The following is a 22,245-nucleotide window of genomic DNA, read 5'->3' as shown; positions in this document are numbered from 1 at the left end:
GCCATGGAGGCGGAATTGTACAGCAAAGTGGTGTGCCTCGGAGACCGGCTTGGAGCGGTGAGTGTCATTCTATCCCCTTTTCCCTTTAAATTTTTTTTTCTTGTTTGACAGGTGAGCAACGAATACGCGATGCACCCCACGCTAACATGCCATGGTTTCTATTCTTTTTTTTCAGAGTATGGACGGGTTTGCCAGGCTAGGATTTCCGCACTGTTTCGCAGCCGTCGATGGAAGCCACATCCCTATCCGTGCACCCGGGGGAAGCATAAAGGAGTACGGGAACAGGAAGGACTTTTGTTCTGTTCTCCTGCAAGGAACTGTGGACTTCTCCGGATGGTTTATAGATGCCGAGGTGGGGTGGAGCGGGAGGAGGCATGATGCCCTTGTTTTCAGGGAATCTAACCTCAGGAAAGCCATGGACGAAGGGGTCTTTGTTCCAGGAAACCCCACCGTCACCATTGAGGGCGTGCGTGTGCCGGCGTTGGTGCTCGGGGACGGAGCCTACCCATTACGCCGCTGGCTCATGACTCCCTATAAGCGGCCAAGGACAGACGTGCAGAGCCACTACAACCTCAGTCACTCCCGGGCAAGGAATGTAGTGGAGCGTGCCTTTGGACGTTTGAAGTCTCGGTTCCGTTGCTTGATGTCACGACTCCATGTGCATATAGACAATGTGACTCCGTTGATCATCGCATGTGTCATTTTGCACAACATCTGCGAGGACAAGGGACATAACATCCCCTTCCCTGTGGCTGAACCTGAACCTGTAGTCCTTCAGGATACACAAGACATCCCTGAAGCCAGGAGAAAAAGGATCTATGCGGAGGGGTGCAAGGTTCGGGACGCTATAGCCACTCACCTCTACAGAAATAGGAGGCGTGTTTGATTGTTTTTTTCTACTCTGTTGTAAAATAAAGGTTTATGTTCTTTGTTTAACCTTGTCTTGTGCGGTTTGTCTATTTAGCCAGCCAAAAAACGGGGAATCTCTGGTCCAAAAGCACTTTGACAGACCTTAATGCTAACTCCACGCTGAAGTTGACAAACACAGTACGGAAGCGCTGAACAGGGAAAGGTTGGGGAGGCGGGTAGCCAGGAAGTATTGGCGACCCCTGTCAAACTGGAGGATAAAACCACTGATGTTCCAAGGAATAATTTTATTGGTGGGCAGCTTTGATACATTTAAAATTGGGGTGGTTGATCGGAGCAACGCATTTTCGTTGCCTAACCGTCATTCCGAAGATGCCGAAGCCACGGAAGGGCTCCTTCTGGCAGCGCGCCGAGGCTGAGGCACTTCTGGAGCTGGTTCTCCAGTCCAAAAGCGTTGGCCGCCTTATGGCCAGCACCCACTGCCACACCAAGGGTGCTTACCTGGTGTTGGCATCCAAGCTGAGGGAGAGGGGCTACGTCCGGACCTGGGAGCAGGTCCGGACGAAATTTAAGCGGATTAAGCTGGACTTCCTCAATAGTCTAGAACAGTGGGGGGGGGGGTTCCGCAGCCAAGTGGAAGAACAGTCTTCCACGATCTGATGGTCCAGATATGGGAGAAGGCTGGGAAGCCCCCCCTGGACATGAGGAGGCATATGGGTGAGTGCTGCCCTCGTTATGTTTTACCCTAAAGCATGCATGGACTGTCTAGATGCCTCTTTCCCCAACTGTCTCCATGATATTTGAGAAAGCATTAAGATGCTGTCAACTCCTTCTGACATCGCCAGCCAGTACTGTCAAACCACTTTGGTAATGCACTTTGGCTCTGATTGTGGTGTGGCCATCAGCTGTGTTTTATCTTTGGTTTGTGTGCTTTTACTTATGAATTCTCTTTTTCTTCGCCCAGCCACACAATCACCAACAAAACTTGCCCTGGCCAAATTACCTGAGCGTGAGGAAGGGGAGGAAGAGGGGCCTTCCACCTCAGCACAGGCTGCAGGTGAGAGTTTTATTTCTTTGAGGGAGACCCATGTGTGTGTGCCCCCATGAAGCCATAAGGGAGCCTGCTGTGACGCTTCCATTAGAACTGTGATTGAATTCTTTTTATTTGATTTCTATAGCAGAAACAATGGAGGCCAGGATGCGTGCCATGGAGGCCAGGCTGGCATCCTTGGAGGGGCTCGTAGAGCAGCAGCAAAGGGACTGTGAGTACTGCACCTGTGCTTGGGTGTGGGTTTTGTCGCTTTAGCCTACATATATGGCTTACCATTTGTTTTTAACCCATTTGCAGGGCAGGCAGAAGTGGCTGACCTGAGAGGGGAGCTGGAGAGGCAGAGGCAGCAGAGGGAGGCGGAAGAACGTAGGTTATGTTCCCCACCGCCCAACTCTCCGCATACTGTGGCTAAGGCCACTAAAAACTGTATCCATGTAAACTCCAGATTAAAAAATATCTGTGGCGCTAATGTGTACCTGTTTTTCCTCCCCACACAGTGAAGAAGAAGGAGGAGGAAGACCTCTTCAAGCGAAAAGTCAGGGGCACAGTGACCCGGTTGAGCAAAAGGCTGAGGGAGATGACAGAGGGCGGAGGGAAAGGGGCTGGTGAGGGGAGCAGTGGGACTTGAGTTTTGTTTTCTGTGTGTGTTTTGGGGTGGGGGGTGGTGGGGGGGTCCAAGTTACATTCCCTAATGTTTTTCCCCTGTTAAATATATACATTTGTTTAAAAAAAATTGGTTTTCCAGGGGGGTGGGGGGTGGGGGTGCTGGTGGGGCTCCAAGTTACATTCCCTAATGTTTTTCCCCTGTTAAAATGTTTTTGAAAATAAAATGTTATTGCAAATTTTCTTAAAAGACTCCAGTGTGACTCCTTACACTCGCACACCTTTCACCCCACACTCTTAAAACTCCTTGAACTGACACCCCTCCAACCTCCAACCCACACAACAGTACCAGAATATACACAATCACTAGAGAGGCCGCTTTCGGCCTTCCTGATTCTACAGTAGGGTATACAGAGACAGAGTCAAAAATATAAACTTTATTTAACAAACAACAACAAACACAGATAAAATTAAATAGAAAAACTGGCCCAAACTAGGAGGGGGAGTACTTGTCCGCTGGTTTTATTATTCTCTTCCCGAGAATAGTCCTCCTTCTTGTTTGGGTGGCGGCATTCTGAGACGGGGTCGGTGGGGTGGGTGCTGGAGGTGGTGGTGTTGGTGTGGGTGGGGGGGGGACGTGGACGGTGATTTGTGGAGGGTTGGCCGTTTCCATTACCACGACCACCCTCTCCATCAGTCTCCTTATCAGTCGCACCTCCTCCAGGCTTTCGCGTAGGATTTGGTTCGACTCCCTAAGGATTGCCCTCAATTCTTTCCCCTCCTGGGCAATGAGGGTGAGCATGGCTTGGTCGGCGGCTGCAGCACGCCGTGTCTCCTCCTGGCAGTGTTCAAGGAGCCTCTCTCCCACGTTGGTCAAGAGGGAGACGCGCCTCAGCCTGCCGCGTTCCCTCATAAGCCTCTCCTCTGCTGGGAGCGCACCTCTAGGTGGTGGGCTGGCTGGACCCAGGGGTGGTTCCTCCTCATCTGAAAGAACCTCTGTTGGCAAAAAATGAGAAACAGAACTGTTAGTACCATCGATACAATCAAAACCTACCATGGTGCCCATGGTGGGCTTTTTTGTTTCCCTGTTTTCACACCAAGACTCTGAACAATGCCCGGGGAGCACATGGTTAGTGTTTGTTTGCCCATGGTGGGCTTTTTCGTTTGCCTACTTTCACAGCAAGACTCACAACAATGAAAAGGGAGCACATGGTTAGTGGCTTGCGACATTGTCCTGCAGCTATGGCTCGAAAGGAACAGTTCATGCACGCTCACCATCTTGAATCTGTATCCGCCTGCGCTGGGCAGGAGGTCCAGGCACCCCACGCTGTTCCTCCTCCTGTGTTCCGGGTATGAAATCTGCAAAAAAGAAAAAAACAGATCTAGGACCGAAGGGTGGCAAAGCAAGCTTCAAAGGCTACACCAGCAACGTAGAGGGACTCTCTTCTTTCTCTTAGCAGTGCTGCTGCCCCCTGCACAAACAGAAAAGCACAAAGCAGTTAAAACAGCACCCCCCCATTATTGTAACTAATACTTACCAATGTTTGTTGATGCCCCCGAATCGCTATCCACGTCCACCGCTGCTGGAGACTCGAGGGGCCCCGTCCCTGGCATCTGTGTCTCTGTGGACAACAGCAGACAATAGTGAAAAAGGAGCAAGCATACAACCTGAACCACACAGCATGCTCCCAAAGTAGTGAACCAAAGTACTGCAGAAGGCCTATAGCTGAGGCATGCTGCAAATCTTTTGGGGTTGTTGGTTAAACATAACCGTTTCAAATAGTAACCACAGCAAGCAGTCCACAAACAGCCTAGCATATTATGCGTTGCAACGAATACACGAGAAAACGATTCCCAAACGTCAGAACACACATTTGCACAAAATTAAATATAAAATTAAAATAAAAGTGCTTACCGGAGGCAAGGGGCGTCTGCTGCGCATTGTCCTCTGGCTCCCCAGGAACGATGGCAAGTAGGTCCAGCGTGATGAGGTCCGCACCGCCTTGCTGGACATGGGGTGGAGGCTGGACGGTCGACGAGGTGCCCTCTCCGGGATCCTCCGCAGCGGGTGGTTCCTCCACTGGGGCAGCCGGCCTACGGATGACCTTCAGGCTCCTCCCGACGCGCTTTGGCCGGCCGTCTCCGTCCTCCTCGCCGTACAGTGCCCGCTGCTCCTCGAAATACGGGCAGGTTACTTTAGCGTTGCCGGAACCCTTATTGTGGTTCATGGCCTGCATGTACTCTGCCCGCATAGTTTTTGTTTTGGACCGGCATTCAAGGCCGGTCCTTTGGTGGCCCAGGGCGCGCATCCGAATCGCCACCTGTTCGAACACCTCCCGGTTCCGATGTGAGGATCGGAAGGCGTCCTGTATTTTCTCCTCTGTGAAAATCGCCATGGGGTCCCTTATCTCGGCGTCCCTCCATGTTGGCCCCCTGCCGGTTGCCTGGACGGACGACGACTGTGAACCGGAGTCCATACTGCCTTCGCGAGTAGCTAAGCAAAATGGAGGTGCGAGGTGCAGGGTGCAACAGAAAGACAAAGGGACTAGCCAGCTCCTGATTGGTGGTGGGCAGTAGGGGACACGCACATTCGCCACACGAGGTCACATGTCACGTTCAAAACTCCTCGCGCGGGAACAGGATCTGCCCCTAATGGCCAGATTGGCGCTCTTGTTGTTTGACTTCTCGCATGCGCTGATTCGTTTACACGCAAGAAGAGCAGTATGGACATGCGGCAGGAGCCATTTTACTGAAATGTCCGTCATTACACAAACGCATGCCGGTGTTCAACCGAGAGCAAGTGCAGCAGTACTCGACAGTTCCCCAATAATATTCACCAGCCACAGCATAAATCAACCAAACATGACATGTTACTGGCGAACTTTCGTTGGCACGCTCAGAGGAAAGTTTTTTAAAATGAACGGGGAACGGCGACTCCGCTAGCCGGAGGTCTAGCCGCCGATGGAAGGGGTTGTCCGCACCAAAGCACAACCACACACCCGGAACCACACAAAGACCCACTACACATAAACCGCCCCTCATGATATCACATCGCATCATATCTATTGAACCGCTCTAAGCTAAGCAGGAGACTGCGAGCGGCGAACGTTCGTTGGCACGCTCAGAGGAAAGTTTTTTAAAATGCTCCCTGTACGTTGACTCCGCTAGGACTGGCCGATGGTAGACAGGGTTTTAAGCTTTGGGCATATTTTGGGACCGTGACGGTGTGTGCTACTGTGCTTTTGAAATACTATTGTGGTGTTCGGGCACAATTTCCGATAGCGATCGTGCTAGAAACCCAGTCGCTGTCTCGTTGCCTCGTTGATCTGAGCTCGGTCCGAGAAAAAAAAATGGCGAACAGTTCGCCGGAAGTTTGGAGGACAGGCTCAGGAGGAGGGACTTTGAAGAAACCGCAACAATGGTAACGCACAGGTCTTTATCGCTAGTGTTGCAGATTGGTTGCAGGAGTGTATCGCTTTCCGGAGGGTGAATCCACTTTTTGGGATTTCCCTAAAAGCGCTACAACGAAGCGCTTTTTGCGGGTCGGTTTCAGGAGTGTTGCAGATTGTCTACGACGTCGTGCGTTATTCAAAATTAGTAGCGTTTTCAATTAGCAACCATTGTGCTATTTTGAAGCCGTGCGAAATGGCCCTAAGTCTTTACCATGAGTCAACCCATACTTGGGAGGGGGGGAGAACAATTGCCCTGAGAGCTTGGCCAACCAACCGGTGTCATACACACTTAAGAATGATGTCGAGACCCATGGGAATATGTGAATTGCAAAGTTATAAGAAAGGAAAGTTATTGAAAATCTTTGCCAGCTGGGATAGAGATCTGCATTTCAGCCCTGTTGCTGTGCTGTCCCCATATTGGCAAATATATTTTATTTCTGCTTCCCCTGGGACTCTTGTCTGTTTCATTTGGAGTTTTGGGTTTTGCTGACTCTCACACCCGCAACTAGGTTTCTCAGTCCTGTGATGTCCTCTTCACCATCGGAACCTTCTCAGCTGTCCGGTGAGAACAAATTACACGCATTGCCATGATCCAAGGCTGAGCAAGTCTCTTCTGGGGAAGCGGGTTCAGATCCTTTCTTCCGAAACTGGCTGAGTAGCCTTGGGCCAGCTGCTCTCGCTCTCTTTCTCTCTCTCAGCCTAATACAAGGGGTTTTTGATGGGGGAAGGTGGAAGCACATATCCTGTTTCTGAGATCCTGGGAGGCAGGGGGAGATAGAACTGTGCGACCTGTTAAGGCAGCCTCTCTCCCCTTTTTTAATCCTGAGAAACCCCAGAAACCTTCTTCAGGCTTCGAGACACCCCAGCAGTGACACAGTCGTGCAGAAGATGGTTGGGAAGCAGAGCTGTGGACATGCCCTAGGGCGGCTCCCCTCCCATATATGGTCATATCACCTGGTCAATGTTTAACAGATTTTAAAATGCATATTCCCCCTTCAAGGATCACTGCCTTGCCATGGCAAGGGGACTTGCGTAGCTCAGTGAAGCTATGAGCTATGCTGTGCAGGGCTACCCAAGTTGGACAGGTCATAGCTGAGAGCTCTGAGAAAAGGTGATCCACTGGAGAAGGAAATGGCAAACCACTCCAGTATCCTTGCCATGAAAACCCAAAGGACAGTTCCAAAAGGCAAAATGATATGACGCCGGAAGATGAGCCCCTCAGGTCGGAAGGTGTCCACTATGCTACTGGGGATGAGCAGACGGCTAGTACGAGTAGTGCCAGAATGAATGAAGCGGCTGGGCCAAAGCTGAAAGGATGCTTGGTTGTGGAGGCAACTGGAGGCGAAAAGACAGTCCGATGCTGTAAAGATTTTTATTCCATAGGAACCTGGAATGTCAGATCCATGAATCAAGGCAACCTGGACATGGTTAGACAAGAGATGACAAGACTGAACATCAACATTTTAGGAATCAGTGAACTAAAATGGACAGGAATGGGTGAATTTAATTCAGATGACCATCAGGTATTCTACTGTGGACCAGAATCTTGCAGAAGAAATGGAATAGCCTTCATAATCAATAAGAGAGTAGGAAAAGCAGTCTTGGGATACAATCCCTAAAATGACAGAATGATCTCAGTTCGAATCCAAGGCAAACCATTCAACATCACAGTAATCCAGGTCTATGCCCCAACCACTGCTGCTGAAGAGGATGAAGTTGACCAGTTCTATGAAGCCCTACAACACCTTCTAGAAGCAATGCCAAAAAATGATGTGCTTATCATCATGGGGGATTGGGATGCTAAAATAGGAAGCCAAAAGAAAACCGGGATAATAGGCAAGTTTGGCCTTGGAGTACAAAATGAAGCAGGGCACAGGCTGGTAGAATTTTGTCAAGAGAATACAATGGTCATAGCATACAAAAATACATATTAAAAATTAATGAACTCCCACCCCTTTGGGAAACCCTTTGTGGGCCATCAAGAAACCCATGTATGAAGGGATGGATTTACTTTCTTTGCTTTTATGTATGTAACGCTGACATGTCCACCTTTCCCCTGAGCATCAGTTTTCTAGAGCCCGTTATATTATTATTATTGTTGTTATTTGTTGCTAGCAATATAATGAAACAATAACGCCAGGGAAAATTTGAAGGCTGCAGGAAAAGAGGTGAGGAGACTCAAGGAAGGAAGCTACGACCCTCTGTTTGCAGGACCGGAGCAAGGCGGTTCAGGACTGGACGTTTTGGAGGATATTGATTCATTGGGTCACCCTAAGTCAGAAAGAATGGCTCTCATCCATACACACCTTTTATTATAAGGAGGAGGTCCCAAGTTCTCTTCTAAGTGTGATTCTACAAGGCACAACAGCTGGGAATCCTGCCCTTTGCATCCAGGTTGGCTGCTCCTCTGAGCAAGGGATGCAATCCGGAGTTGGCCGTCAATCCATTTCAGAGAATGGGGCAAATAAAGACATTATTTGCCTCGTGGGATAAACATTTTTAAATTAGTTCTGTCACTTCAGACCATGGGTTATTGACAGGCAAAAATCCCTGAAGGTCAAAGGTGGTTTAAAAGCTGTGGGGGGAAAACAGGAATCTAGGCAGAACAGCACTGCCTTCTCAGAGGAAGTCGGGCCCTCCTTGTGGCCTTCCTGGCAGAAGCTAGGTTTTGTGTGACCCAGAGGGTTGGACTGGATGGGCCATTGGCCTGACCCAACATGGCTTCTCTTGTGTCTATATCTGGGGCAGTGGCAATCTGTGTTTTTGGTGCTTGTGAAGCAACAACAGGAAGACTCCTGGAATTCTAGCTACTTCCTCTTCTCTGGGTTTTGGCCACGGTGTGACGCAATGTGTTGGTCTGCATAGGCCTACAGTGGGACTGCTTCTGGAGCTCTGGCCCTGCGGTGAACCTCCTGATGGCCCCTTGGTTTTGGCCATTGTGCGAGACAGAGTGTTGGACTGGATGGGCCATTGGCCTGATGCTTTTAACTCTCGGTCATGCCTGCCAGATATAGAATCATAGAATCATAGAATCATAGAGTTGGAAGGGGCCATACAGGCCATCTAGTCCAACCCCCTGCTCAACAGAGGATCAGCCCTAAGCATCCTAAAGCATCCAAGAAAATTGTGTATTCAACCTTTGCTTGAAGACTGCCAGTGAGGGGCAGCTCACCACCTCCTTAGGCAGCCTATTCCACTGCTGAACTACTCTGACTGTGAAATTTTTTTTCCTGATATCTAGCCTATATCGTTGTACTTGAAGTTTAAACCCATTACTGCGTGTCCTCTCCTCTGCAGCCAACATAAACAGCATCCTGCCCTCCTCCAAGTGACAACCTTTCAAATACTTAAAGAGGACTATCATTTACCCTCTCAACCTCCTTTTCTCCAGGCTGAACATTCCCCAGTCCCTCAACCTATCTTCATAGGGCTTGGTCCCTTGGCCCCAGATCATCTTCGTCGCTCTCCTCTGTACCCTTTCAATTTTTTTTTGTTGTACAGGCAACAAACACTGTGGTGCCATTGTGCTCAGAGGCACCCTCTTCTCAGTTCACGGCTTGAAATCAGTGGCCTTAGGAGGTCACGCTGCTTAGGGCAGCATTACTGAGTGCTTATTCTTTTTTAAAAAACCTGGTGTCTACAATACCAAGGTTTAAATGAGGGAATCTAAGGGGACCCTCTACCTCCACCTTGTTGGATGGCTTGGAGATTGGAAAGAGAGCAAACACTACAGATCTCTCTCCACAGACCCTCTCCCAAATATCCCTGAATCTCTCCAATGACATCAGAACCCACAAACATCATCCAGTGTCCAAAGCATCAATTTTCCTCAAGGGAACTGATGTCTTAGACTGGAAAGAGACGGTCATCCCAGGAGATCCCCAGGTCTCACCTGGGGGCTAGGAATACTACTCAGGAGGGGCCTGGAATTCTCCTGGGATCAGCAATATATCCGTGTCTCTACTGTTCCATAGTAGAAAACCAAAGTGGAAGTAGGGACAGTCGGGATCTCCATTCAAGCCTGAAGGAGTCCCAAGTCTGGAGGAAAAAATTCTGAGGGAAGCAATGCTTCACGGAATCAAAACTCCCCAGAAGAAGCAACATCTGTCGCTTGAAGAAGAAGAAGAAAAGAACATTTGGTCCTTATATGCTGTTTTTCTCCAGCAGAGGGAATTTCAAAGTGGCTTACATTCGCCTTCCCTTTCCACTCCCCACCACAGACACCCTGTGAGGGAGGTGAGGCTGAGAGAACCCTGAGATCACTGAAGAAGAAGAGTTGGTTCGTATATGCTGCTTTTCTCTACCCAAAGGCGTTTCAAAGTGGCTTACAATCGCCTTCCCTTTCCTCTCTGCACCGCAGACAGTGCTGTGGCGAGCCCAAGGTCGCCCCACTGGCTGCATGTGGGGGAACGCGGGATCGAACCCGGCTCGCCAGATGAAAAGTCCGTGCTTCTAACCCCTCCCCCAACCCCTGAATTCCGTGGCGGTTGAGGGTCACTTGGCAACCCCAGCAGAACTCGCAGACGTTCTCAGCCTTGATGGAGGCAGGACTAGACTGGGGGGCTGAAACAGCCCCCAAAGGGCCCTGGTTCATTGATGCCCTGATGCAGGAGGCCTCACCAAGGAAAGTCCCAGGAGCCACTTCTGGAGATGCACCCCTGAGAGGACCAGACCTGACTTTGCAGAGGGGGCTCAAGCCTAGGCCAAGAGAGGCACACAGCGGGCACCTGCCTGGAGGTGGTGACCACAAGGCCACCGAGGGAGACCTTTTGTGGGGAGACCATGCAGGAGAGAACAGCAGGGGGGAAAGCTAAAGACAGGGGACCCCCGAAAGGTAAGTTGGATGGTGAATAGGAAGGAGAAAAGGGTTGAGGTTGTGACATTCCTAGGTTTGACAATGGCTTTTTAAAGTGTGTTTTGAGAAAGGTGAGGTTATATTCCTGGTCAAGGGATTCCTGGCCCACTAGAGGCCTTTTCGGTCCTGGCCCCGACTTGGTGGAACAAGCTCCCAGAACAGCTGAGGGCGATGCAGGACCAGTAAAAAGGATTTTTTCCCCCAGGTCTTCTGTTGTGGCCTGGGCATGGAAGATCGTGGGGCCCCTCCACAGCTAAGAACTATCTTTAAGATCAATCAGACAAAAGACCTAGAGGTATCTGGAAAAGTCAGCACCTCTCGGAGTTTGTGCTGGAGTATGGTGATTTTTAATGTCTTAATGTATGTGGGGTTTTTATCTTTTAAGGTAACTCGCCATGAGATGGCTTCTGAGAATGGAGGGTAAAAAAATCTAAATGCAGACGAACATACATAGATACATAAAATATAATAAGCTGCCTTGAGTTCCACGAGGCAAAAAGATGGCTTACAAATGTGTTCAATAAATTGAAAAATCAAACAGGGGCAGTTCTATAATGCGAATAAGGAAATGGCAGGGAAGGGGAGGGGCTAATTGGCAAAGGAGATGAGCAGGGAGATCTCAGCCAGCCCATGAATGTCGAAGGACAGAAATGACAAAAGATGTATGAGTAAAATATCACCATGTTTTTTTAACAAGCGTCATGAGAAATTGAGGCCTTCCCTGGTGGGGAAGAGGGAGAAAACACTGAGGTTCATGCCTGGCACAAAACAGTCTGTGAGGGGGGGATCCTTGAGTCCTGGTCCCTTCAGATGGAAGGACCATCCGAGGGTGGGAGAGTGAGTGAGTAAGTAAGTGAGTGGGACCGTGTGTGCCCGTACATTCCTACGGACAGGGCTTGCGTTCCCATCCGTTCCCAATGGACAGGGCTTTTCTGCACTTCCGTTCCAGTGGACAGGGCTTGTGAACCCATTAGTTCGCAGGGAAACACTTTGAGTTACGGTCCCTTCAAAAGAATGGAGGACGGGAGTGGAGTGAGCTGACGGGTATGAGTGGGGTCTGTGTGTGATTGTGTGTGGGAGGAGGAGCTTCTTCTGGTACTTCTCCCTAATGCCATAGATGACAGACTGCTTCTCCTCTGCCCAGTCTTAAAGAGCCAGTCCGACATTTGGGAACGGGAGCGGATTCCCAGCATTGGCCGATAGGAGTTTTTGCCATTCCTGCTCTACCTTGGGAAGCAGCAAGCTACCTAAAAAGCATCTTATCCCCGTTTTCTGTTAACATCTGACATTCAGTGTCCCCACAATGACTCCCCCTGGGCCAGGCTTCTCTTTTTTCCAAGGCTTCAAGCCCATTGTGGCACGCAGTCTTTAACTTGTCAACTTCTGGGGTCACCTTGCAATAACGATATATTTTGAATGTCCCGCTAGCAAATGAGCATAAGCAGGCGTCCTACAGTCACTGGTTATTCCCTTGTAGAGCCTGCTGGAGAGTAAATTAGCCAAGCTACAGTCTTCCCTTCAGCCTTAATAATTTGCCGTTCCTTCCCCTCTCCAAAATTACACTGTCTCATTCTGTTTTTTTTCTTTTGAAGTTTGCGTATCGAAGGCATTGGCCAAAGCGATGGGCTTGGTCTCTTTTGACACTGAAACGATATGTTTAGCAAGCAGCCTCAAGCTTTACTCTTGATCTTTCCTCTGGATCATTCTCAGCAGTTTTTTTTTTTTTAAATCCTCAGTCCTTATGAATGGCTTCCTTAGGGTCCATTCTCTCTGTTTTCACACTGCTTCCTTCCTTGAGGGTCCGGAATCCAGTCCGTACTCTCAACCGGTGCTGCCGCTGGTTTGTAGGACTTCATATGCGAAGCTGCAAGGCAACTCCTAGTCCTCTTCGGCCCCTTATTTCTCCTCCCGATGCACCGTTCGGATTGCGGTTCCATTCCTAGTTCATCCAGGAACCTAACCGCATATCCCTGGTTGGTGCCCATGCCTAGGGGATGGTTTGAGTGGGGCAGGGAGTGGTGTGAATGGAGTGGTGTGTGTGTGTGTGTGTGTGTGTGTGTGAGGAGGGGCTCCCTTAGTTAAGGTATGAAGGGGAAGTAGTGCACAGGTTGAAATAGATGTACTCGGGCTTGCAGCTGCCAGTTGATGCTGGCCAACCGAAGGCAGTGAAGGAGCCTGGAGGAGGCCGGTGGAGGGAAGGGCAGGATTCGTCCGTGCTTACAACTGAGGTTCATGACGATTTTTAGCCTGCCGTCACAAACTTCCATGAACTTTTTAAGAATTGGTGGCGGTTCGTGTTTTGAGCAGAGAGGAGGGCTTTAAAGACACTCAGGACCGTCCCCTTAAACCTCTGCTTTCTTTTTTTGTCCCGTGCTGCTGTTTTTCGCGGCCTCCCCGGGGACGGGAACGCAGGGGCCGAAAGGGACTCCGAGCCCTTTTCTTTTTTTACTAGACCGTTTTGGTTCAGTAAAGAGAGAAATGCTACAGCTTGCATATTATAGGACTACTATTCCAAGATAAGGAAAAAACAAAAAAACACACACACATCAGGCTGCCATTTCCCTATGCTTCTGTTCTTCTTGTACATCTCCCTAACGCCGTAGATGACATACTGATGCTTCTTCCCCCCAAGCTTACATAGCCAGTTTGAAAGTCGAGGATTTCTCTCCACCTCCTTCCCCCCCGCCCCAATCTGATCTCCTATGGCAGTGGTCCCCAACCTTTGTGAGGTTGGGGACCGGCAGGGCATCGGGGCGCGGCCCATGGCCCGCGCGGGCCATGCCCACAAATTGGCCGCGCCCGCGCATCGGGCCGCACCCGCGGGCCGCGCCCACGCATCGGACCACACCCGCGGGCTGCGCCGACGTGCCGCGCCCACGCATCGGGCTGCACCCACGGGCCGCACCTGCGCATCGGGCCGCGCCAGCACGGGCACGGCCGGCCAAGATTCCCTGTCCCCGTCCTCCCGCAGTAAGAAACTTCCCGGCTTAGGAAGTTTTTTACTGCGGGGGGGCGGGGGGCGGGGAGAGGGAGCCGCGGCCCGGCGCCATGGCCTTCACGGCCCGGCACCGGGCCGCGGCCCGCATGTTGGGGACCACTGTCCTATGGGACTCCGCTTTCTTCTGGATTGCAAAGTTCTTGCATTTTGCTTCAAGAACGCAAGTGTTGCTGGTGTCCCATATTCCAACGCTTTGTCTAATCAGTCAGTAGTAGCTGGTCAGGATTCTGTTTTCCATCTTGTTGCATGAAGGATCCTAGCAGCTGCTTTTGCCATGAATTGAACAAAGTAGCTAGACGTGTGGGGGAGTTTTCTTGTTCTGTTTCCTTACGTCCAAATTGTATACTGTGCTAATTGCCCTTTCAATCTCTTTTGCCTCTCCTCATGAATCATATTCCAGCATTCCCAGGCTTTCTAGCAAGTCCTCCAGATGCGAAAAAACCATGCATCTGTCTCCTGCTGTTCCCAGCATTGGCTGATAGGAGTTCTTGCCATTCCTGCTCTACCTTGGGAAGCAGCAAGCTACCTAAAAAGCATCTTATCCCCCTTTTCTGTTAACATCTGACATTCAGTGTCCCCACAATGACTCCCACTGGGCCAGGCTTCTCTTCTTTCCAAGGCTTCAAGCCCATTGTGGCGCGCAGTCTTTAACTTGTCAACTTCTGGAGTCACCCTGCAATAACGATATGTTTTGAATGGCCCGCTAGCAAATGAGAATAAGCAGGCCTCCTACAGTCACTGGTTATTCCCTTGTAGAGCCTGCTGGAGGTTAAATTAGCAAAGCTACAGTCTTCCCTTCAGCCTTAATAATTTGCCGTTCCTTCCCCTCTCCAAAATTACACTGTCTCATTCTGTTTTTTTTCTTTTGAAGTTTGCGTATCGAAGGCATTGGCCAAAGCGATGGGCTTGGTCTCTTTTGACACTGAAATGATATGTTTAGCAAGCAGCCTCAAGCTTTACTCTTGATCTTTCCTCTGGATCATTCTCAGCAGTTTTTTTTTTTTTAAATCCTCAGTCCTTATGAATGGCTTCCTTAGGGTCCATTCTCTCTGTTTTCACACTGCTTCCTTCCTTGAGGGTCCGGAATCCAGTCCGTACTCTCAACCGGTGCTGCCGCTGGTTTGTAGGACTTCATATGCGAAGCTGCAAGGCAACTCCTAGTCCTCTTCGGCCCCTTATTTCTCCTCCCGACGCACCGTTCGGATTGCGGTTCCGTCCCTAGTTCAGCCAGGAACCTAACCGCATATCCCTGGTTGGTGCCCATGCCTAGGGGATGGTTTGAGTGGGGCAGGGAGTGGTGTGAATGGAGTGGTGTGTGTGTGTGTGTGTGTGTTTGTGAGGAGGGGCTCCCTTAGTTAAGGTATGAAGGGGAGGTAGTGCACAGGTTGAAATAGATGTACTCGGGCTTGCAGCCGCCAGTTGATGCTGGCCAACCGAAGGCAGTGGAGGAGCCTGGAGGATGCCGGTGGAGGGAAGGGCAGGAGCCGTCCCTGCTTACCACGGGTTTTCCTTGTAGGGATACCCCGGGGGAGTTTTGATGAGGTTCTCCTGCAAGCCCTCAAGGGAGTCGTGGCCACTGAAAGAGGTGAGCGATGTTCCCCAACTCCTTCGCTTGCCTCTCTGCCCCTCCTGGTCCCCAGTGGGTGGGTTGGGCAAGGAGGGCTTGTGACCTGTATGCCAGCAACGGGGAAGGCAGTGTCTGGGAGAGCTAAACCTTTCGGCTCACTGTGTGCTCTTTCGGGAAGTGGGAAGGGGAGCGGGCTGAGGTGGAAGGGGCCCTGAGTTCTCAGACTGGCCTTGTAGACTTGTTGTCTGTTTCTTCAGCAGACTGAGGAAGCTTGCAGATCGAGGCCATCCAAAGAGGAGGAGAGCTGACCGGGAGAGGAGGGCCACGTGCGAAGAGACGGGGGAGCATCCAGAAGGCAAGTTCTTCCGCGGAAGCGGAAGGGCTTGCTAAGCAGGGGGCACCAGGCGACCCGAAGCCTGGCGTGATGCCACGCCTGAAGCTCCTGATGACGTTGGCTGGCAGAAGCTGGCGGCAGTCGGCCGGGGGGTGGGGGTGGGCATCAGTGGCAGGTAGCTGGGGGGAGGGGGTTGCGTAGGGATGCAGAGTGAGAGTGTGAGTGAGCGAGTGAGTGAGTGCAACCCTGCGTGCCCATCCGTTCCGACGGACAGGGACCAAACGCCCATTCGTTTCGACGGACAGGGCTTGAGTGCCCATCTGCTGCGGCGGACAGGGCTTGAGCGCTCCTCTGTCTGGACGGACAGGGCTTGCGAGCCCATCCGTTCGCAGGGACAGAGTTTGAGTGCCAGTCCACACAGATGAACGGAGCACAGTGCCCGACCCTTCAGATGGCCGGAGCACGGGTGCACGTCCCCTGAAGTGGACGCAGCTGGGGTGCCCGTCCCTTCGCAGGGACGGAGCCGGGGGCCTCGTCCCTTCGTGTGGACTGAGGTGGGGTGCCCGTTCTTTCTGGTGGACAGAACGTGTGTGTGTGTGTGTGTCAGTGTGTGTGTGTGTGTGGACGGAGAGTGAATGCGAGGGGTAGGCATGGGCACCAAGCGGCTCACCAACTGAAGTTCATGACGATTTTTAGCCTGCCGTCACAAACTTCCATGAACTTTTCAAGAATTGGTGGCGGTTCGTGTTTTGAGCAGAGAGCAGGGCTTTAAAGGCACTCAGGGCCGTCCCCTTAAACCTCTGCTTTCTTTTTTTGTCCCGTGCCGCTGTTTTTCGCGGCCTCCCCGGGGACGGGAACGCAGGGGCCGAAAGGGACTCCGAGCCCTTTTCTTTTTTTACTGGACCGTTTTGGTTCAGTAAAGAGAGAAATGCTACAGCTTGCATATTACAGGACTACTATTCCAAGATAGGGAAAAAACAACAAAACACACACACATCAGGCTGCCATTTCCCTATGCTTCTCTTCTTCTTGTACATCTCCCTAACGCCGTAGATGACATACTGATGCTTCTTCCCCCCAGGCTTACATAGCCAGTCTGAAAGTCCAGGATTTCTCTCCACCTCCTTCCCCCCCGCCCCAATCTGATCTCCTATGGGACTCCGCTTTCTTCTGGATTGCAAAGTTCTTGCCTTTTGCTTCAAGAACGCAAGTGTTGCTGGTGTCCCGTATTCTAACGCTTTGTCTAATCAGTCAGTAGTAGCTGGTCAGGATTCTGTTTTCCATCTTGTTGCATGAAGGATCCTAGCAGCTGCTTTTGCCATGGATTGAACAAAGTAGCTAGACGTGTGGAGGAGTTTTCTTGTTCTGTTTCCTTACGTCCAAATTGTATACTGTGCTAATTGCCCTTTCAATCTCTTTTGCCTCTCCTCATGAATCATATTCCAGCATTCCCAGGCTTTCTAGCAAGTCCTCCAGGTGCGAAAAAACCATGCATCTGTCTCCTGCTGTTCCCAGCATTGGCTGATAGGAGTTCTTGCCATTCCTGCTCTACCTTGGGAAGCAGCAAGCTACCTAAAAAGCATCTTATCCCCGTTTTCTGTTAACATCTGACATTCAGTGTCCCCACAATGACTCCCACTGGGCCAGGCTTCTCTTCTTTCCAAGGCTTCAAGCCCATTGTGGCGCGCAGTCTTTAACTTGTCAACTTCTGGAGTCACCCTGCAATAACGATATGTTTTGAATGGCCCGCTAGCAAATGAGAATAAGCAGGCCTCCTACAGTCACTGGTTATTCCCTTGTAGAGCCTGCTGGAGGTTAAATTAGCCAAGCTACAGTCTTCCCTTCAGCCTTAATAATTTGCCGTTCCTTCCCCTCTCCAAAATTACACTGTCTCATTCTGTTTTTTTTCTTTTGAAGTTTGCGTATCGAAGGCATTGGCCAAAGCGATGGGCTTGGTCTCTTTTGACACTGAAACGATATGTTTAGCAAGCAGCCTCAAGCTTTACTCTTGATCTTTCCTCTGGATCATTCTCAGCAGTTTTTTTTTTAAATCCTCAGTCCTTATGAATGGCTTCCTTAGGGTCCATTCTCTCTGTTTTCACACTGCTTCCTTCCTTGAGGGTCCGGAATCCAGTCCGTACTCTCAACCGGTGCTGCCGCTGGTTTGTAGGACTTCATATGCGAAGCTGCAAGGCAACTCCTAGTCCTCTTCGGCCCCTTATTTCTCCTCCCGACGCACCGTTCGGATTGCGGTTCCGTCCCTAGTTCAGCCAGGAACCTAACCGCATATCCCTGGTTGGTGCCCATGCCTAGGGGATGGTTTGAGTGGGGCAGGGAGTGGTGTGAATGGAGTGGTGTGTGTGTGTGTGTGTGTGTGTGTGAGGAGGGGCTCCCTTAGTTAAGGTATGAAGGGGAGGTAGTGCACAGGTTGAAATAGATGTACTCGGGCTTGCAGCCGCCAGTTGATGCTGGCCAACCGAAGGCAGTGGAGGAGCCTGGAGGATGCCGGTGGAGGGTAGGGCAGGAGCCGTCCCTGCTTACCACGGGTTTTCCTTGTAGGGATACCCCGGGGGAGTTTTGATGAGGTTCTCCTGCAAGCCCTCAAGGGAGTCGTGGCCACTGAAAGAGGTGAGCGATGTTCCCCAACTCCTTCGCTTGCCTCTCTGCCCCTCCTGGTCCCCAGTGGGTGGGTTGGGCAAGGAGGGCTTGTGACCTGTATGCCAGCAACGGGGAAGGCAGTGTCTGGGAGAGCTAAACCTTTCGGCTCACTGTGTGCTCTTTCGGGAAGTGGGAAGGGGAGCGGGCTGAGGTGGAAGGGGCCCTGAGTTCTCAGACTGGCCTTGTAGACTTGTTGTCTGTTTCTTCAGCAGACTGAGGAAGCTTGCAGATCGAGGCCATCCAAAGAGGAGGAGAGCTGACCGGGAGAGGAGGGCCACGTGCGAAGAGACGGGGGAGCATCCAGAAGGCAAGTTCTTCCGCGGAAGCGGAAGGGCTTGCTAAGCAGGGGGCACCAGGCGACCCGAAGCCTGGCGTGATGCCACGCCTGAAGCTCCTGATGACGTTGGCTGGCAGAAGCTGGCGGCAGTCGGCCGGGGGGTGGGGGTGGGCATCAGTGGCAGGTAGCTGGGGGGAGGGGGTTGCGTAGGGATGCAGAGTGAGAGTGTGAGTGAGCGAGTGAGTGAGTGCAACCCTGCGTGCCCATCCGTTCCGACGGACAGGGACCAAACGCCCATTCGTTTCGACGGACAGGGCTTGAGTGCCCATCTGCTGCGGCGGACAGGGCTTGAGCGCTCCTCTGTCTGGACGGACAGGGCTTGCGAGCCCATCCGTTCGCAGGGACAGAGTTTGAGTGCCAGTCCACACAGATGAACGGAGCACAGTGCCCGACCCTTCAGATGGCCGGAGCACGGGTGCACGTCCCCTGAAGTGGACGCAGCTGGGGTGCCCGTCCCTTCGCAGGGACGGAGCCGGGGGCCTCGTCCCTTCGTGTGGACTGAGGTGGGGTGCCCGTTCTTTCTGGTGGACAGAACGTGTGTGTGTGTGTGTGTCAGTGTGTGTGTGTGTGTGGACGGAGAGTGAATGCGAGGGGTAGGCATGGGCACCAAGCGGCTCACCAACTGAAGTTCATGACGATTTTTAGCCTGCCGTCACAAACTTCCATGAACTTTTCAAGAATTGGTGGCGGTTCGTGTTTTGAGCAGAGAGCAGGGCTTTAAAGGCACTCAGGGCCGTCCCCTTAAACCTCTGCTTTCTTTTTTTGTCCCGTGCCGCTGTTTTTCGCGGCCTCCCCGGGGACGGGAACGCAGGGGCCGAAAGGGACTCCGAGCCCTTTTCTTTTTTTACTGGACCGTTTTGGTTCAGTAAAGAGAGAAATGCTACAGCTTGCATATTACAGGACTACTATTCCAAGATAGGGAAAAAACAACAAAACACACACACATCAGGCTGCCATTTCCCTATGCTTCTCTTCTTCTTGTACATCTCCCTAACGCCGTAGATGACATACTGATGCTTCTTCCCCCCAGGCTTACATAGCCAGTCTGAAAGTCCAGGATTTCTCTCCACCTCCTTCCCCCCCGCCCCAATCTGATCTCCTATGGGACTCCGCTTTCTTCTGGATTGCAAAGTTCTTGCCTTTTGCTTCAAGAACGCAAGTGTTGCTGGTGTCCCGTATTCTAACGCTTTGTCTAATCAGTCAGTAGTAGCTGGTCAGGATTCTGTTTTCCATCTTGTTGCATGAAGGATCCTAGCAGCTGCTTTTGCCATGGATTGAACAAAGTAGCTAGACGTGTGGAGGAGTTTTCTTGTTCTGTTTCCTTACGTCCAAATTGTATACTGTGCTAATTGCCCTTTCAATCTCTTTTGCCTCTCCTCATGAATCATATTCCAGCATTCCCAGGCTTTCTAGCAAGTCCTCCAGGTGCGAAAAAACCATGCATCTGTCTCCTGCTGTTCCCAGCATTGGCTGATAGGAGTTCTTGCCATTCCTGCTCTACCTTGGGAAGCAGCAAGCTACCTAAAAAGCATCTTATCCCCGTTTTCTGTTAACATCTGACATTCAGTGTCCCCACAATGACTCCCACTGGGCCAGGCTTCTCTTCTTTCCAAGGCTTCAAGCCCATTGTGGCGCGCAGTCTTTAACTTGTCAACTTCTGGAGTCACCCTGCAATAACGATATGTTTTGAATGGCCCGCTAGCAAATGAGAATAAGCAGGCCTCCTACAGTCACTGGTTATTCCCTTGTAGAGCCTGCTGGAGGTTAAATTAGCCAAGCTACAGTCTTCCCTTCAGCCTTAATAATTTGCCGTTCCTTCCCCTCTCCAAAATTACACTGTCTCATTCTGTTTTTTTTCTTTTGAAGTTTGCGTATCGAAGGCATTGGCCAAAGCGATGGGCTTGGTCTCTTTTGACACTGAAACGATATGTTTAGCAAGCAGCCTCAAGCTTTACTCTTGATCTTTCCTCTGGATCATTCTCAGCAGTTTTTTTTTTAAATCCTCAGTCCTTATGAATGGCTTCCTTAGGGTCCATTCTCTCTGTTTTCACACTGCTTCCTTCCTTGAGGGTCCGGAATCCAGTCCGTACTCTCAACCGGTGCTGCCGCTGGTTTGTAGGACTTCATATGCGAAGCTGCAAGGCAACTCCTAGTCCTCTTCGGCCCCTTATTTCTCCTCCCGACGCACCGTTCGGATTGCGGTTCCGTCCCTAGTTCAGCCAGGAACCTAACCGCATATCCCTGGTTGGTGCCCATGCCTAGGGGATGGTTTGAGTGGGGCAGGGAGTGGTGTGAATGGAGTGGTGTGTGTGTGTGTGTGTGTGTGTGTGAGGAGGGGCTCCCTTAGTTAAGGTATGAAGGGGAGGTAGTGCACAGGTTGAAATAGATGTACTCGGGCTTGCAGCCGCCAGTTGATGCTGGCCAACCGAAGGCAGTGGAGGAGCCTGGAGGATGCCGGTGGAGGGTAGGGCAGGAGCCGTCCCTGCTTACCACGGGTTTTCCTTGTAGGGATACCCCGGGGGAGTTTTGATGAGGTTCTCCTGCAAGCCCTCAAGGGAGTCGTGGCCACTGAAAGAGGTGAGCGATGTTCCCCAACTCCTTCGCTTGCCTCTCTGCCCCTCCTGGTCCCCAGTGGGTGGGTTGGGCAAGGAGGGCTTGTGACCTGTATGCCAGCAACGGGGAAGGCAGTGTCTGGGAGAGCTAAACCTTTCGGCTCACTGTGTGCTCTTTCGGGAAGTGGGAAGGGGAGCGGGCTGAGGTGGAAGGGGCCCTGAGTTCTCAGACTGGCCTTGTAGACTTGTTGTCTGTTTCTTCAGCAGACTGAGGAAGCTTGCAGATCGAGGCCATCCAAAGAGGAGGAGAGCTGACCGGGAGAGGAGGGCCACGTGCGAAGAGACGGGGGAGCATCCAGAAGGCAAGTTCTTCCGCGGAAGCGGAAGGGCTTGCTAAGCAGGGGGCACCAGGCGACCCGAAGCCTGGCGTGATGCCACGCCTGAAGCTCCTGATGACGTTGGCTGGCAGAAGCTGGCGGCAGTCGGCCGGGGGGTGGGGGTGGGCATCAGTGGCAGGTAGCTGGGGGGAGGGGGTTGCGTAGGGATGCAGAGTGAGAGTGTGAGTGAGCGAGTGAGTGAGTGCAACCCTGCGTGCCCATCCGTTCCGACGGACAGGGACCAAACGCCCATTCGTTTCGACGGACAGGGCTTGAGTGCCCATCTGCTGCGGCGGACAGGGCTTGAGCGCTCCTCTGTCTGGACGGACAGGGCTTGCGAGCCCATCCGTTCGCAGGGACAGAGTTTGAGTGCCAGTCCACACAGATGAACGGAGCACAGTGCCCGACCCTTCAGATGGCCGGAGCACGGGTGCACGTCCCCTGAAGTGGACGCAGCTGGGGTGCCCGTCCCTTCGCAGGGACGGAGCCGGGGGCCTCGTCCCTTCGTGTGGACTGAGGTGGGGTGCCCGTTCTTTCTGGTGGACAGAACGTGTGTGTGTGTGTGTGTCAGTGTGTGTGTGTGTGTGGACGGAG

At 51.7% G+C, this 22,245-nt stretch overlaps 1 long non-coding RNA gene across 1 annotated transcript; it reads left to right on the top strand.

Moving 5' to 3' along the window:
• The first annotated feature begins 1,575 nt into the window (after nucleotides 1–1,575).
• On the top strand, nucleotides 1,576–2,442 carry LOC143821288 (uncharacterized). The gene is made up of 3 exons (XR_013225758.1): nucleotides 1,576–1,924; nucleotides 2,046–2,129; nucleotides 2,216–2,442. It is a non-coding gene; the product is annotated as an uncharacterized LOC143821288 (long non-coding RNA).
• The last annotated feature ends 19,803 nt before the right edge of the window (nucleotides 2,443–22,245 follow it).

This window comes from Paroedura picta, chromosome 12, assembly GCF_049243985.1.
Source record: "Paroedura picta isolate Pp20150507F chromosome 12, Ppicta_v3.0, whole genome shotgun sequence".
Classification (NCBI taxonomy): domain Eukaryota; kingdom Metazoa; phylum Chordata; class Lepidosauria; order Squamata; family Gekkonidae; genus Paroedura; species Paroedura picta.
The sequence above is the reverse complement of the archived record's forward strand: the minus strand, read 5'-3'. Positions and strand labels throughout refer to the sequence as shown.